Raw genomic sequence first — 17,767 nt, 5'->3', positions numbered from 1 at the left:
CAATGGTTTAATAAGACACAAAATATGAAAATAAATGTATGATGAAACATTATACAAGCAAGCGCGCATATATATATATATATATATATATATATATATATATATATATATATATATATATATATATATATATATATATATATATATATATATATATATATATATATATTGCATTTTGCCTCTCATTAGAGTAAATGCAAATAGCAACAAAGTTCAATATACGCAAATAGCAATTAAGTTTTAAAGCACATTATTCCAACTTTATTTACATTTTTGTCTTTTTAATATATATATATATATATATATATATATATATATATATATATATATATAGGCTTAGGTTATTCTATTCAAAGTAATTATTGTGTTATTGTATGCATAAATGTAGGCCAATCATTTTACTTATTTTAAGAAAGTGATTAATACATATTATTTAATTAAATATAATTGAAAAATACTATCTAATTTAACTAGAAGGAAATTTTAGTCAGTTAACATAGATTTAATAAAGGAAATTTGCATATTTTAAGGGATCAAAGATCCTATTAATTTTAAAAATCCGATTTTACAAATTATAAGGGTTTTAGTTTGGACATTCTGACAGAATATGTTTGAGAATGTTCAAAAAGAACAAAATTTCTTGTAGAATAACAAAGTTCTCGTACCATCAATTGAAGAATTAAAACAAAAATTACATTAATTATTATAGAATACATGTAACATTTGCTAAGAATTACATTTATTTTTAAAGAATAAAACTAAAAAAAATTTCAAATCGGGAAAAAAAACATTAAAATCTAACAAAGACACTAATACATTCTAAAAGAATAATGTTGCTAAGAATCACTTTCAATTACATGGTCCATTCTTCAAGCATCAGCTGCTTCTGTGCAAACAAATCCAATGCATAAATCAGTGAGAAAAATATCCATATTCCATTCCAACAGAACTGGAATTCGTGATTCCGTTCTGATAGAATTGGAATTTAAGATTCAATTACGGTATGCATTTTGTTAGAGCAGGTTGATTTTTCCGGGGAGAATCTGAATCATTTGGTTGTTGCTATTGTTGTTGCAATGGGAAGTTGTACCCTTAGACCATAACATACACTCAATGGATCACCTGTATAGATACACAATTCAGTTTTGATTTTTAAGTTAAATAAAAAAAAATACAATCAATTTTGTCCCAATTTTCTATTTTAGTTACGCAGAATTGACAACAGTCAAGAATATACTTATAATTTGTAAGGTTCTTCTAAATTCCAAACTAAGACTTTTCACAAACACTTGGAATGCAAAAATCAAAGACTTCATTTGAAGCTAGACCCATTACATTAGAAAGAGACATACAAGGATTTGATGAGTATGTTTCTCCAATCACAATATGCCAATTTCATTCATCATCACATTAACTATAACAAACATTTTGGATCTAAAGTCATGGTTTTGATCTAAGGATTTGAGTTTCTAAATCTAATCCCATCATAAAATTACGAACACGCAAATTAACAAGTCCCACTACTTCTAATCACAATAAAGCAGTAATACATGAATATTTCACTAGAAGAAACTTAAAATCACAAACTAAATCAGTGATTACTCACATAAGTTATTAAGGGATACGATGAAGCGAAGACTTGTAAACAACCGCGTTCAATCGAGCAAACCTACACAGAAACCAATTTCAGAATACAAATAATTCATGAATCCTGTTTGATGTAAGAGAAAATGAAAGACGACTGAAAGTACTGGGATTGAACACTGAAGCAATTGCTTTAAGATTGTAATAGACATAAGAAATACAAACCTCCAGTGCCTGATTCGACTGATTGAAAATCACAAGAGAGCAATCAGAGTGCTTCATAAAACACTCAACAACACCAACACAACAGTTCTGAGAAGGATCACAAATTGGAAGCACAATATAAGCCAACAATTCACACTCTATAGCTGAGCGAACCAGTGGACACCCCTGGTGAGCTTTCAGATCAAGAACTATCTCCGGCAATTGGTTCAGGAACGCGCTGGCTGGTGTGACATCCCCAATTTCACGGCCAGAAAAGACCGATTTGTTTATGCTTTGTTTTTTTTTTTTAAATTAGAGTAATCGTTTAAAGAAAACTGTTGCGGAATTTGTTCCCAAAAACAAAAATATGATAACCATTTATCCAAACATTTCTCAAAGAGAATGTATTTTCATTAAATAATAAAACCTTGGGATGTCATGTTCGATACAGACCAAAAGCATAAACAATATAAAATAGACCTTACAATAGTTATTTAACTACTGATCTATAATCCAAAATCTCTCGTCAGGTCCACCAACTTATACCTTTGTGCCATTACCTGTAATGAAAAGAAAACTGAGTGGGTCAGACTTGGGAGCCTGGTGAGCATATAGGGTTTTCAACCCACAATAATATAATTATTATATTTAATCAGCAAACAATCAACCTAATTTCCCATCCCCATTATCTTCTTAAGGTTTTACCCTAAGAACCAACTATCCTTCATTCATTTATTCGTAAGGAATTGGCACGAAATCCATTGCTGCCAAAGTTTATTTATCAAGTACTAAATCCATAGTTATCAGGCGCTAACTCCATAGTCACCAAGGTTCACTTAGCAAGCGCTAACTCCATAGTCGCCAAGGTTCACTTAACAAACGCTAACTCCATAGTCGCCAAGGTTCATCAAATAGGCACGAAGTCACATCGTCGCCAAGGTTTGTACAATAGGCGCTAACTCCATAGTCACCAAGGTTTATCTAACAGTAGGCGCTAACTCCATAGTCACCAACTATCTCATCTACCCATGTTCTACCCAACATTTTCGTAGATATAAATACTTACACAGTTTAAATCATTTAACACTTGTATAAAACATCAATTACATGCCCATTTCAAATAGAAAAATAATATATAACACATAGCACGTATTTTATAACTAATACTTTATATTTATGTGTTAGAAGAAAGTAACCACACACTCACACATATAAACATCAATATATGTACACATAGCACGTATTTTATAAAATACTTCATATCTATGTGTAAGATGAAAGTGACTATACACTCACTTGATCAGAAGATGATCTGTGACAACCGTCAATTTTCGGTCAAGTCAAAGTCAACTAAAGTCAACAAGTCAAACCGGCCAACTCAATTTGCCCGTAGGTACTAGAGTTTACGTTATGTAAATTCTAAACAACTCTCTATTCTAATGAGAAATCATAAATTGAAAAGTGCGTACATCTAGATCTCCTTAACCTAAAACTGTGGTACGTGGCGAGCCAAACCGATAAAACAATGTTGCATACTCATCGGGAGTATGCAAGATCCTTAAACAAGGCTTAACGGGGCTTACGGACCCTGCATTGCGAAGCCGAACACTCAAAAAGGTCACCAATGAAACCTCTCTCAATCGTGTTCACTCTATCTCTTCTTATCAAAAATCTCTCCAAGAATGTCAAATCTCTCCCAAATCTCTCTAAGAATATGAAATCTCTCCCAAATATCTCTCTGTATGTGAAATCTCTCCAAGTATGTCAAATCTCTCCCAAATCTCTCTAAGTATGTGAAATCTCTCCCACATATCTCTTTGTATGAGAAATCTCTCCAAGAATGTCAAATCTCTCCCAAATCTCTCTAAGTATGTGAAATCTCTCCCATATATCTCTTTGTATGAGAAATCTCTCCAAGAATGTCAAATCTCTCCCAAATCTCTCTAAGTATGTGAAATCTCTCCCACATATCTCTTTGTATGAGAAATCTCTCCAAGAATGTCAAATCTCTCCCAAATCTCTCTAAGTATGTGAAATCTCTCCCACATATCTCTTTGTATGAGAAATCTCTCCAAGAATGTCAAATCTCTCCCAAATCTCTCTAAGAATATGAAATCTCTCCCAAATATCTCTCTGTATGTGAAATCTCTCCAAGTATGTCAAATCTCTCCCAAATCTCTCTAAGTATGTGAAATCTCTCCCACATATCTCTTTGTATGAGAAATCTCTCCAAGAATGTCAAATCTCTCCCAAATCTCTCTGAGAATATGAAATCTCTCCCAAATATCTCTCTGTATGTGAAATCTCTCCAAGTATGTCAAATCTCTCCCAAATCTCTCTGAGTATGTGGAATCTCTCTCAAATCTCTCTCGAAATCTCTCCCAACTTTCTATAATCACACGGGGCATCCCGACCCTCGAATTTGGCGAAAACAGCCCAAAAACGGAAGTCTAAGCGAAAAACGGACTTAAGGAACCGAAACCCCTCTTAGGAACCGAAACCCCTCTTAGGAATCGAAAGTCCTCTTAGGAACCGAACCCTTCTGATGAAGAAGAACCGAACCGAACCTTCTGATGAAGAAGAACCGAACCGAACCTTCTGATGAAGAGGAACCGAACCGAACCTTCTGATGAAGAAGAACCGAACCGAACCTTCTGATGAAGAGGAACCGAACCGAACCTTCTGATGAAGAGGAACCGAACCGAACCCTTCTGGTGGAGAAGAACCGAACCGAACCTTCTGACGGACCCTCGCCCTTCGCTTCCGCTTCTGACTCGCGCCTTTCGCTTCCGACTCAATCCTCAGCATGGACCGAGCCTCGGCCTAGGGACCGAGAGGTCTCGCTGGGAACTCATTTTCTCCCGGTTTTCGCGTAGTTTTGCGTTTAAGGCCCGTTTTTAATTATTTTAACGCGGGATTTTCACCCAAAATCATATTTTAACATAATAAACCCTAAATATTCACAATTTAATCATATTTTCATAAAAATCTTTATTTAAATAATAAAAGCAAGTGGGTAAAGTACAAAGAGGTGGAGTGTTGACTTTGCTTTACTTTATGACACAAGCAACCACTCCCACACCCACTCTATGACCAGCCACACCTCCCCACCTTACCTAGGTCACATCAATGTCCTTTCCACTCAATCATCACTCTTTCCCACGTTTTTGGGAGCTGAATATTCATCCTCTCTCCTCACTTCTCTCTTTTGCTCTCATTTCACAAGAAGATCAAACTCTTTTCTCTCTCACTTTCTCTCTCTAGAAATTCGAGATTTCCAGGGCTGATCTTGAGTTTTTCCTCCACATTAGGTAAGCATAATCCATTCTCTTTATGATTATCTCAATTATTTCCACTCAAATCATGGATATCTTACACAAACTCCATTATATTTGTGTTAGAGCTTCGAATCTTCAAGGGATTCTTCAAGTGTTCTTGGGTTGAACACTTCTCTTCTTCAACACTTATCTACTGAAATCACTTAAGGTGAGTTCATACCCCTACATTTTCATGTTTTCTCAAGTTTTTAAGGGGGGAATACAAGTTAAAACACCAAGAACATAACTAAACTTTTCTAACAGCCTTCATCAGAAAAGTTCAACTTCATTCACGGACTGTTTTGGACAACTTAAACATTTTAGTTTTCAAAAATGTTTTAGGTGCATGTAGTTCCACTTCTTAGCTTTAAAATGACTACTTGCACATCTCCATACGATTTTTCTACAATTTATGGTGATTTTTACAAAACTGTCTATCATTTCAAACATCAATCCGGACCAGTCTGTGATTATGGACTTTTTCACACAAGTAAGAGGTCATTAAAAATTATAATAAAAAATTATGAACAAACTAGACTCATTTTCCAAACTCTCAGAAGTTACAGAACTTGATTTGGACATCTTATGATTTTTCTACAAATTTTCCAATAACAGTTACAGAAAATGTTATTAACAGAAAAACACTATAAATTTCATTTCACCTTGTAACATGTTGAGCAAGGTATACATCATTATGTGATTATGTGTAGTTGCAATATATGACAATTTTGTATTCTTATATAGACATACATCAGAAAACAAATGGATTTACACCTCCACAAGTATGGTAAATATATAAATGATATTACAAGGCTATATCCATTAAAATATAAACATTGGTAAATTATGACAAGTAAGGCTTATGCTCACTACCCACACAAATAATTGATAAACTATAATAGGTATAGTTTAGGGTTATTTACATAACAAACACATTATTAAAGGTTTTACACATACAAAAGATTTATTACCACTATGGATAATTATGATAAACTATAATAAGTATAGTTAAGCCATTATACCCCCACAAACGAACACGCTAGTTATAATCGGTATAGTTATGGTATATATATTTTACAAACAAAGTGATAAACTATAATAGGTATAGTTTATGTTTCATCTACCCTATGAACTTAATTACAAGAAAGGAATTCACCATCCCCACCACTTTTGATAAGCTATAATATGCATAGTTCATGTTCACTAGTCACTATCACTATCCGATGAACTATGATATGTATAGGTTATATTCACCATCACCACCACTTTTGGTAAACTATAATATGCATAGTTCATGTTCACTAGTCACTATCACTATCCGATGAACTATGATATGTATAGTTTATGTTCACAGTCACTATTACTATTTCGTACACTACACTAGGATTGGTTCCGGTTATTGGGTTTAAGTCTACATTCACTTTCGCATTGTTAGTTTTCAGCTATAATTTCTAAGTGTATATGATAGAGTTATATAGAATCTAGTCGTGATTGGCTTAGAATTGGTGGGCCCGCCTCATCTCCTGTTCCTTGTTTGGTTGTGGACCTAGGGCAGACCCATTATATTCAACGTTTTATCAACTTAAATCTTATATGACTTATATACGCTGGACGATTATAGGGGAAATCTACGGGTCAATCTAGGTTTCATCAATACATCATATAGGAATATTCTGTTTACACTTAACTAAGAAGATATTGGATTTTCTGGAAATCAACTCTATCGATTTTATAAGGAAAACGGTTTCTACTCCAAACAAAACTCTTATGAACTCACCAACTTAATTGTTGACACTCTTTCAAAACTACTTGTATTCTCAGGAAATCAGTGAAACAGGAAAACTTCAGCGCTTTGAGGATGGGACGTTAAACCGTCAACAATTTATTTTTGTCATCATAATGTAATTGATTTTGAAACATGTAAACATATACTTTGGTGTAACTTTTTCAATTATATTTATGATGGTTGTAATTACTTTGAGCACTATTATACACGTTGTTGTGATACTGTACATGAAGTCCTCCACCCCTAGACGTTTCCGCCATCCTTGGTTTGGGGGTGTGACATGATCGGACAGCACTACGACTTGCAGAAGTAGTAATCCTCAGTAGATCTGGAAGATCTCTACAAAAATTGAGCTTCTTGCGGGCAGAGCTTCGGCTCGGGATTCGCACTTCTCGGGATCTTCGGGATCTCGGGACTTGCTTCGGGGCTCGAGGATATTACCGGGGCTTCGGGGTACTTCTGGCACGCAAAACGATGCAAAACGGGAGAGAGAAGAGAGAAAGATAGCAAAGGAGTCGGCTGCCTTCAGATCCTATTTATAAAGGCTGGAACCTCGGAGTACGCGGGGCGTACGCCTCGGATCGTCATGACTTACGTATCCGAAATACTCGAATGCGAATGTCGACATACCTCGGTGTACGCGGGGCGAAGGCTAGTACGCGGGGCGTACTTCGGACGAGTCCGGTGACTCGTCTTCGGATAATATCGGGATTTAATAATTAAATTTAATTATTAATTATTTAATAAACTTCGAAAATTCATATCTTCTTCATACGAACTCCGTTTTCGACGTTCTTTATATCCACGCGTTGGTGAGACTACGTTCTACAACTTTCATTTAGATTTCGTCGGCTAATTTTGACTTTATTTTTATTATTTATTTTTAGTAGGCCCGGACAGGAAAATTTCGTTATAAAATCATAACTTCTTCGTTTGACGTCCGTTCTCGCCTAACTTTTTATCGCTTCGATACCAACAACGAGATCTTCGATTCTCGTTTAGATTGTTTTGGCTAAAAACCGCTCGATCTCAAATCGAGTATTTCAGGCTGCATACCGCTAAGCCGAAAATTCGATAAATCATAACTTCTTCATACGAAGTCAGATTTGGGCGTTCTTTATATGTACGGAATCCTTGTAACATATACTACAACTTAGTTAAGATTATTAATTCTAAATAATCTTCTATCAAAAAGTCATTTTTGACGCTTATCGTCTCTAAATTGACTAGCCCTGATCTACAGGCGTTACAATTATCTCCCCCTCAGGATTATTACGTCCCGGAATCATCAACGAAATAGGATTCGTATACTGACTCCATAAGTTATCTCTCCATCCTAAGTAATAACCTTGATGCTCAATCCTGCATCTGCTATTCTTACTATGTTGGACTTTAAATCGTAACCTTCAAGTTACAAAATAAATCCTTATTGTGGACTCCTTCTTCCTCTTAGGATAAATACATTCATTTATCTATTGTAACTAACCGATGGGTCGTGTCCCGATGACCTCTCATCGTAGTTGGACTCAATTGATATGACCACTAGGGTCGAAATAACAAACATTTTACTAGTCATTACCGAAACAATGGTAATGACATACTTGAATACAACGGAATCAATTACTAGCTTCTTGGTAACCTTGTGACTTTCCCTGATCCAAGTGCGAGTCCTGTGCTTCCGGTAGTATAGATCTCTACTACCATTCACACCTACTCGTACTCGTCCCAAGCATTGTCTTGCAGTTAACCAAGTCACCATACATAAATCATATAATCATTCAACACATCAGATAACAAAACCAGGGTTTATATTAATTCTTGAAACTATTACACAAAAGTTCAAGTTCACCCTATACTATGCCTCTAACAGGCTATGCTTCCTGATACAGACTTTATATGTTAATATGAAGTCTTCATCTTTTAATCCTCCCATCCTTTTCTGCTTCGTTGAGGAACATGTGGAATGCCCTTGGCTGTGGAGGTGTGTTTTTCTTTGGGCAGTCTTTAGAAATATGCCCTTCTTCATTACATCTATAGCACACCTTCTTGATGGGTGCACACTTGTTGGCGTAGTGCCCTGTCTTCCCACATTTGTAGCAAGTCATCTCCTCGCTACATTTCCCGAAGTGTTTCTTCTTACACTTCTCACACCACTTAGCTTCATCTCTTCCCCCAGACTTCGAGAATTTGCTTTCTTTGTCAATTATTGAAGATCCGTCACGCTTCCTTTTCTCTCCAACTTCAGCTCTTTCCAGACCCTTTTCTTTTATTTGGGTCTCAACATTCTTGGCTGCCCAGATGACGGCTTTCAGAGTGGTTGCTTGCTTGACTATCGGACCAAAGTCCGCTGGTAATCCATTGGAAAACTTGTTGACCTTGGAAAGTTTAGTTGGAATTAGGTATGGAATAAGCTTCATCTTCTCCGTAAAGCTTGTAGCGTATTCAGTGACGCTCAATTTTCCTTTCTTCAGATTCTGGAACTCATTGTTGATTTCCAGAAGATCTTGCTCAGAGCAGTATTGCATTTTCAGTTGCACCACGAACTCTTCCCAAGACATCTTGCTAGCTTCCCCCTTGGGCATCGAACCAACCAGTAACTTCCACCAGCTCAGTACTCCAGATTTTAACAGAGGGATTGCAAGAGCGGTCTTCTGTCTGTTGCTACACTCGCAACTTTCAAACATTGTCTCCATTTCGGAGATCCAGTCCATGACTTGCACCGGTGTCGGGCTCCCAGAAAGACATGGTGGTTTGGATGCCATAAAATCCTTGTACTTGCATCCACATCCGTCATTTCCTCCATCCTGGTTGTTTTGGCGAACTATTGGTGGGTTGGCTTGACCAACGGTCCCACTGTAGTTTCCTCCTTCAGACTGCCCTCCATTTACTTCAGGCTCTTCAACTTGAATTGACAATTCTCCGCGATTATGCCTAATCAGACGTTTGGTTTCTTCCATCTGATTATCCAACATTGCCTGGATCATCACTTGAACCCCGACCATTGTCATTGGTTCAGGTGCTGCTGCTACAACAGGTATTTGTTCAATCACTGGTATTTGATTCTTGTTTTCATCAGCATTTCCAACTCCACTCCTCGTTCTCACCATTTTTGATCTATACACCGAATAAGGTGAAATTAGATCCTTAATCACGATAGATATTCAAATCATCCCTATCACTCCGAAACGTTTACATGCTAGTTCTAATATCGTAGACGCACGCTTAGAATCCTAAACACATAAGGTTTCCAGATCCGGTCGGCAACAGACCATAGATCCGAACAATTAACATCATATATGGCAAACATATAACAATTAGCACATAATAGCATTTTAGGCAATTTTCCTAAAATAAACTAGTGCCTGTGTCAATTTAGGTGTACTACCTAAAATATAATGGACACACTCAACTCACAATCATTGCTTAGCATTCTAAGTTTAAGTCTAGAAATAAATCCATATTCCTAGTTCGCTTAAACTAATGCTCTGATACCAACTGTGACATCCCCAATTTCACGGCCATGAAAGACTGATTTGTTTATGCTTTGTTTTTTTTTAAATCAGAGTAATCGTTTAAAGAAAACTGTTGCGGAACTTGTTCCCAAAAACAAAACTATGATAACCATTTATCCAAACATTTCTCAAAGAGAATGTATTTTCATTAAATAATAAAACTTTGGGATGTCATGTTCGATACAGACCAAAAGCATAAACAATATAAAATAGACCTTACAATAGTTATTTAACTACTGATCTATAATCCAAAATCTCTCGTCAAGTCCACCAACTTATACCCTTGTGCCATTACCTGTAATGAAAAGAAAACTGAGTGGGTCAGGCTTGGGAGCCTGGTGAGCATATAGGGTTTTCAACCCACAATAATATAATTATTATATTTAATCAGCAAACAATCAACCCAATTTCCCATCCCCATTATCTTCTTAAGGTTTTACCCTAAGAACCAACTATCATTCATTCATTTATTCGTAAGGAATTGGCATGAAATCCATTGCTGCCAAAGTTTATTTATCAAGTACTAAATGCATAGTTATCAGGCGCTAACTCCATAGTCACCAAGGTTCACTTAGCAAGCGCTAACTCCATAGTCGCCAAGGTTCACTTAACAAGCGTTAACTCCATAGTCGCCAAGGTTCATCAAATAGGCACGAAGTCACATCGTCGCCAAGGTTTGTACAATAGGCGCTAACTCCATAGTCACCAAGGTTTATCTAACAGTAGGCGCTAACTCCATAGTCACCAACTATCTCATCTACCCATGTTCTACCCAACATTTTCGTAGATATAAATACTTACACAGTTTAAATCATTTAACACTTGTATAAAACATCAATTACATGCCCATTTCAAATAGACAAATAATATATAACACATAGCACGTATTTTATAACTAATACTTTATATTTATGTGTTAGAAGAAAGTAACCACACACTCACACATATAAACATCAATATATGTACACATAGCACGTATTTTATAAAATACTTCATATCTATGTGTAAGATGAAAGTGACTATACACTCACTTGATCAGAAGATGATCGGACAGCACTACGACTTGCAGAAGTAGTAATCCTCAGCAGATCTGGAAGATCTCTACAAAAATTGAGCTTCTTGCGGGCAGAGCTTCGGCTCGGGAATCGCACTTCTCGGGATCTTCGGGATCTCGGGACTTGCTTCGGGGCTCGAGGATATTACCGGGGCTTCGGGGTACTTCTGGCACGCAAAACGATGCAAAACGGGAGAGAGAAGAGAGAAAGATAGCAAAGGAGTCGGCTGCCTTCGGATCCTATTTATAGAGGCTGGAACCTCGGAGTACGCGGGGCGTATGCCTTGGATCGTCATGGCTTACGTATCCGAAATACTCGAGTGCGAATGTCGACATACCTCGGTGTACGCAGGGCGAAGGCTAGTACGCGGGGCGTACTTCGGATGAGTCCGATGACTCGTCTTCGGATAATATCGGGATTTAATAATTAAATTAAATTATTAATTATTTAATAAACTTCGAAAATTCATATCTTCTTCATACGAACTCCGTTTTCGACGTTCTTTATATCCACGCGTTGGTGAGACTACGTTCTACAACTTTCGTTTAGATTTCGTCGGCTAATTTTGACTTTATTTTTATTATTTATTTTTAGTAGGCCCAGACAGAAAAACTTCGTTATAAAATCATAACTTCTTCGTTTGACGTCCGTTCTCGCCTAACTTTTCATCGCTTCGATACCAACAACGAGATCTTCGATTCTCGTTTAGATTGTTTTGGCTAAAAACCGCTCGATCTCAAATCGAGTATTTCAGGCTGCATACCGCTAAGCCGAAAATTCGATAAATCATAACTTCTTCATACGAAGTCAGATTTGGGCGTTCTTTATATGTACGGAATCCTTGTAACATATACTACAACTTAGTTAAGATTATTCATTCTAAATAATCTTCTATCAAAAAGTCATTTTTGACTCTTATCGTCTCTAAATTGACTAGCCCTGATCTACGGGCGTTACAACTGGTGCACCAGTAATGATCATTGGGTCGTCTTCTACGTCATGCTTATCGACATAAATATTATACCGATAGTTGAAAGAAGATAACCTACTGAGACTCCCGATCTCAGCGCTAAACACGAGAACAAGTACCGAAGTCGCTTTCTCAGCCTCCTTTGCGATCGATCGAAATGTTCCGCTCTATGAAGAACACAATGAAGGGCAAACCCACAAAGGGTCGCTGGTGTCGATTTGTTCAATTTAGGGTTTTCAGAATCGGGTTTGTAGAGGGGAACGAGATTTAAACTGGAGAGATACCATGATTCTAGGGATTATATTTGGAAGTTATTAATCAAATGACTAAATTACCCTTATTTATTTAATTATTTAATTTTTTATTTAATTTTGATTGACCCACATTTATGCATACGATAACACAATGTTTAGTTTAAACAAATGAACCTAGCTCTCTTTCTCTCTCTCTCTCTCTCTATATATATATATATATATATATATATATATATATATATATGATGAAACAAACACCTCCGACCCTTATGAAGCATAATATCATGCACCTTTTGCATATAAAACCTTATGTTTACTTCTTAGGCTTAAGGGAATGGAGTGCGGTCTTGGCCGCACTAAATTCCACATAGGCAGGGAACACCGTCCCCCTCCTATGCGGTTTTGCATGCGGTTTAGCCGCACCTCTTCCAAAAACTGTGATACTCTATTTTTTTCTCTCTCTATCTCTTCATTAATGTGTCTTTCTTTCTCTTCTCCTTTCTCTCACCTCTCTCTTTCTCTACCATAGTTTCCACACCCTAAGTGTGGTAAAGAACCAAATTTTGTGTGGTATAAATGATGTGGCTACTACGTGTCAAATGAGGGAGTGTCGTTCTTGTGACTCCACTCCCTCCAGCCCTATTTTCAACTATCCATTATCTATATTATAAACTTTTGTACATTCTAATATACACCCAATGAAACCAAATAATATAACACCGTCCATCAATACATTCTAAATATATGCAAAAACCAAACTCTAACATGTGTGAGGGGTTATTGCAGCTAAAAGTACAACCCCAATGCATAATGTATAGGTGTTAAATGCATGAAATACAAGTTTAATCCTTCAATTTTATATAATTCGTCACTTGCAACCATTATTTTGTATTATCTATCATTTTCATCTTTTCTATTTTGTAAAATAATATTTACATCCCTTTACTTTATAAAATATAACTTTCATCCCCTCCACCCTCAACTTTATAAAATATAAAATGTTACTTTCACTCATTTGTTTTCTAAACTTTCATACTTATCTCATAGTATATATATATATATATATATATATATATATATATATATATATATATATATATATATATATATGATTTTTCTCTCATTTGCTTGGTAGAATGTATTTTCCGTCCTTTTTTTTTGTTATTTTGGCATTTTGAGCTGAGAAAATCATTGCAACTAATACTATAATTATTAATGCACAATGTGTTAATACGTAAAATTCAACTTTAATCTCTCAACTTTGTATAATCAGTCACCTGCAACCCTTCTATTTTGTAATATAATATTTTCCACCCATTTACTTTACAAAATATAACTTTCACCCCATCCACCTTCAACTTTGTAAAATTTATTTTCAGCCCCTTTATTTTCTAAACTTTCGTGTTTATCTTCCATTCATGTAGTATATTTTTAATATGATTTTCTCTCCTCTATTTTTCTAATACGTAACAAAAACACATAAAAAACCCGCAACAAAGCGCAAACTTATTACTAGTTCTTTAAACATAACTAAAAAACCAAACTTATTTCAACCCCCTTGCGAAACATGAGCAGTTTCCATAAGAATATATTTTATTTAATAGTTGTTTGTTAATTATAAACCGCAAATAAAATTTTATTTTATTCATTTTATAGTCAATTTGTTTTTAATATATATATATATATATATATATATATATAGGTTCAAATGTGGATTGACATCTATTGTGTGAACGTGTGGACAGTGCTATTATTACATAAATATTGTCATTATCACACATTCTCACTAATTAAACTGTCTATAAGGTTATTATATAATTTTTTTATTATTATTCTCATTCAGTTAGAATGTTGTCGGAATGTTTATTGAATCGTATCATGTAAGAAAAAAATGAGTGAAAAACGATGCGTGAGAACAAAAATGAATAAGAATTAATGAGAATGCATGAAAATGACAATAGTTATGTGAGGTTGAACACATTCACATTACTAAACAATCTATTCTCTTAGTAATTCTTATTAAATAACATTGTCCGCACAATAGTTGTTTATTCATATTATAACCTAGCCCATATATATATATATATATATATATATATATATATATATATATATATATATATATATATCAGTGAAAAACGATGCGTGAGAATAAAAATGAATAAGAATTACTGAGAATGCATAAAAATGACAATAATTATGTGAGGTTGAACGATTACTAAACAACTTGTTCTCTTACTAATTCTCAAAGAATAACATTGCATTCACACAATAGTTGTTTATCCACTTTATAACCTATTCCCACCCCCCCCCCCCCCACACACACACACTCATATATATATATATATATATATATATATATATATATATATATATATATATATATAAAGGTTTTTTTGCCACATGCCACACTCTCATTCAAATTGTCAAATATCATTTTGTGGTTATTTTGATTTTTTTTTCCACATGTCATTTTATGGGTTTTCCTATTTTATTAAATTGTACATAATATTTTAATGTAATAATTACAATAAATGTAATAATAAATGAATATCAAATTCATTAATGGACTTAACTTCTAATTTTAAAATTTCTAAATTTAAGTTCATTAGTTTCTTTTGTTTTTTAGTTTAAATTAATTTTTTAATTTTAAAGATAAAAAAACATTTCAATTTTAATAATATATTATTTTTCTTATTTTCTTATAAATCCAAAGTTCTCAAATATGTGTGTGTGTGTGTGTGTGTGTATATATATATATATATATATATATATATATATATATATATATATATATATATGTATATGTATATTCCATATGTCCTAGATTTTGAAAATGAGATTGTAAAAACCATTCCAGCCGAATTATAACTTAATTGGTTCGATTCGGATTTTATATTAATAGTGACTATTGAAATTTATGTTTTGAAAACTGAAATCAATTTAGATTCACTTAAATGGATCGATCCAATCTATGTTTGCAGACCCTGACAAATTCTTTTGCTATGAGGAACTAAAGTGCTTTGGGCTAACCATCGTAGCGGTATATGGGCCATGTTCAAGCTTTTTTTTTCTTATTTTATGTTTTTTTTATGTTTGTATCATGGATGCGTATTTAAAAATGTTAAAGCATAGCATTAACTTTATAAAATGGGATTTGGAGGGAAGAGGGTTTGGGAACATAAGCTATTGTTACAATTAATGGCAGTGATGAAAGTAGTTTTGAATGATTTATACATTCTGGATGTTATACAGACCTTTTTTTTTGTTGGTAAGACATCATATGAACAATAATGCAATTTTATAAAGTGTTAAGCTAACTAAATAGCAAATATATATTTTTTAATTTGCCTAACCCATACATTTGGAGGAAAAATCATATGTAATAGAGATATCGTATTTATAAAAATAATATTTCGTCCATGTCACTCTTTAGCTTGAATGTTGTGCTTTTTATACACAAAATGAATATTTAAATTATATGTTGGATATAATCATTTGCTCCATGCATCTTGTAGAAGGTCTTAATGGATTAAGACATTGAGATAAGCACTTAATGGGCATGTAAAGTCATAAAGTTGGAAACTTTATGACTCTAGTGTGTATTTTAGCCTTGGATCTGAAATATAGATGTAAGTGCTTAAGTCATTAAGCACTTAATGTGTTTTGAAGTTTGCAAGAGTAGCCCCCGCGTACTCGGAGTACACCCTGCGTATGAGTTCAACCACCACAATGGTGGTCAACATGCGAGGACTTGGAGTACGCTCAACGTACCTTCAGAGTACGTCCCGCGTATTTGTACTGGGTAAATCTGGTTGAGTTGACTCGGTTGGGTTGACTCGGTTGATTTAGGTTGTTTGACTAGTTAACTTTGACTAAGTTTGACCTTAAGGGTATTTTCGGTATGTTGGGGATGTGATTGAGAATTTGGGTCAGTTGGTTGGAATTGGAGTCGGTTGGAGCTGAGATAGAGTCGAGATCTCATCAGCTTTTGTCCAGTTTGCAAGGTGAGTTTTCCTCACTATACTTACAGGTCGAAGGCACAAAGGCCGGTCCATTGGTTGATATTCATGGATATGTTAAGTATGGGATAGATATGCATGTTTATGCTAGTTATTGATATGCTAGTCTGGTAGATATGTAGGATTAGTTGTGATTCTGTTGCATGATTATATGTATATGTTTATTATCTGGTATATGTCAACATATTATATTGGGTTAAGGTTGTACTGGTCAATGCGGTAGCCAACAAACCCTGGAGCATTCCATATATGAGATGACGGCCGGGTAGGGCATGCCAGACTCATACTGAGGGTTCATGAGCATTCCTAATACGAGATGAGGACCGGGCATTATGCTAGACTCGTACTAAGGGCTTGATGGTATTTTGTCTGAGGACTGATCTGGTCGGGGAGCAAGACATACATAAGTTGTGGGCCACGAAGGCAAGCCAGACTTATGTTGTGGGCTCAAAGGTAATCCAGTATTTTAGCTATGGACCCATTGCATGATGTTATTTTATATATGTTATGTGATTGTGTGGTGGTATTTTGGGGGAACTCACTAAGAGTTGGCTTACAGATTTAGGTTATATTTCAGGTACTTCGGATGACCACGGGAAGACGAAGGCATGACCGTACACATCCTCTTGTTATGATCTATGATTTTGGGAAAAATATGATATTGGAAATATTTTGAAAAATGTTTTGTAAACACTTAATGGTTTTGGGTTATATTTCAAAATTTTAAATTTATCACGATTTTTATGAGTGTTACAAGTTGGTATTAGAGCCTTGGTTTGAGTGAATTGGAGGAACACTCGTGTGAATCCAGTCTCAAACTAAGGAAAAAGTTTTAAAAATGATTTTCAAATTGTTTTCAAAATAATTAAAGAGGATGCAATATGTACAATCAGCCGGAGCCAGTAAGTAAACCGCAAATTACCACACTGTTATTTGAATAGCATGCTAGTGATAGGCTAGGGATCTTCAGAAATTTCATGATAGAATTGCATGATTATATGATGGCTGATAGCCTCGGGTTATTCCATATTTGAAATTGACAACATTATTGTAGTTGCTTAGT

The sequence above is a fragment of the Lactuca sativa genome, chromosome 2, assembly GCF_002870075.4.
Source record: "Lactuca sativa cultivar Salinas chromosome 2, Lsat_Salinas_v11, whole genome shotgun sequence".
Classification (NCBI taxonomy): domain Eukaryota; kingdom Viridiplantae; phylum Streptophyta; class Magnoliopsida; order Asterales; family Asteraceae; genus Lactuca; species Lactuca sativa.
Note: the sequence above shows the minus strand (reverse complement) of the source record.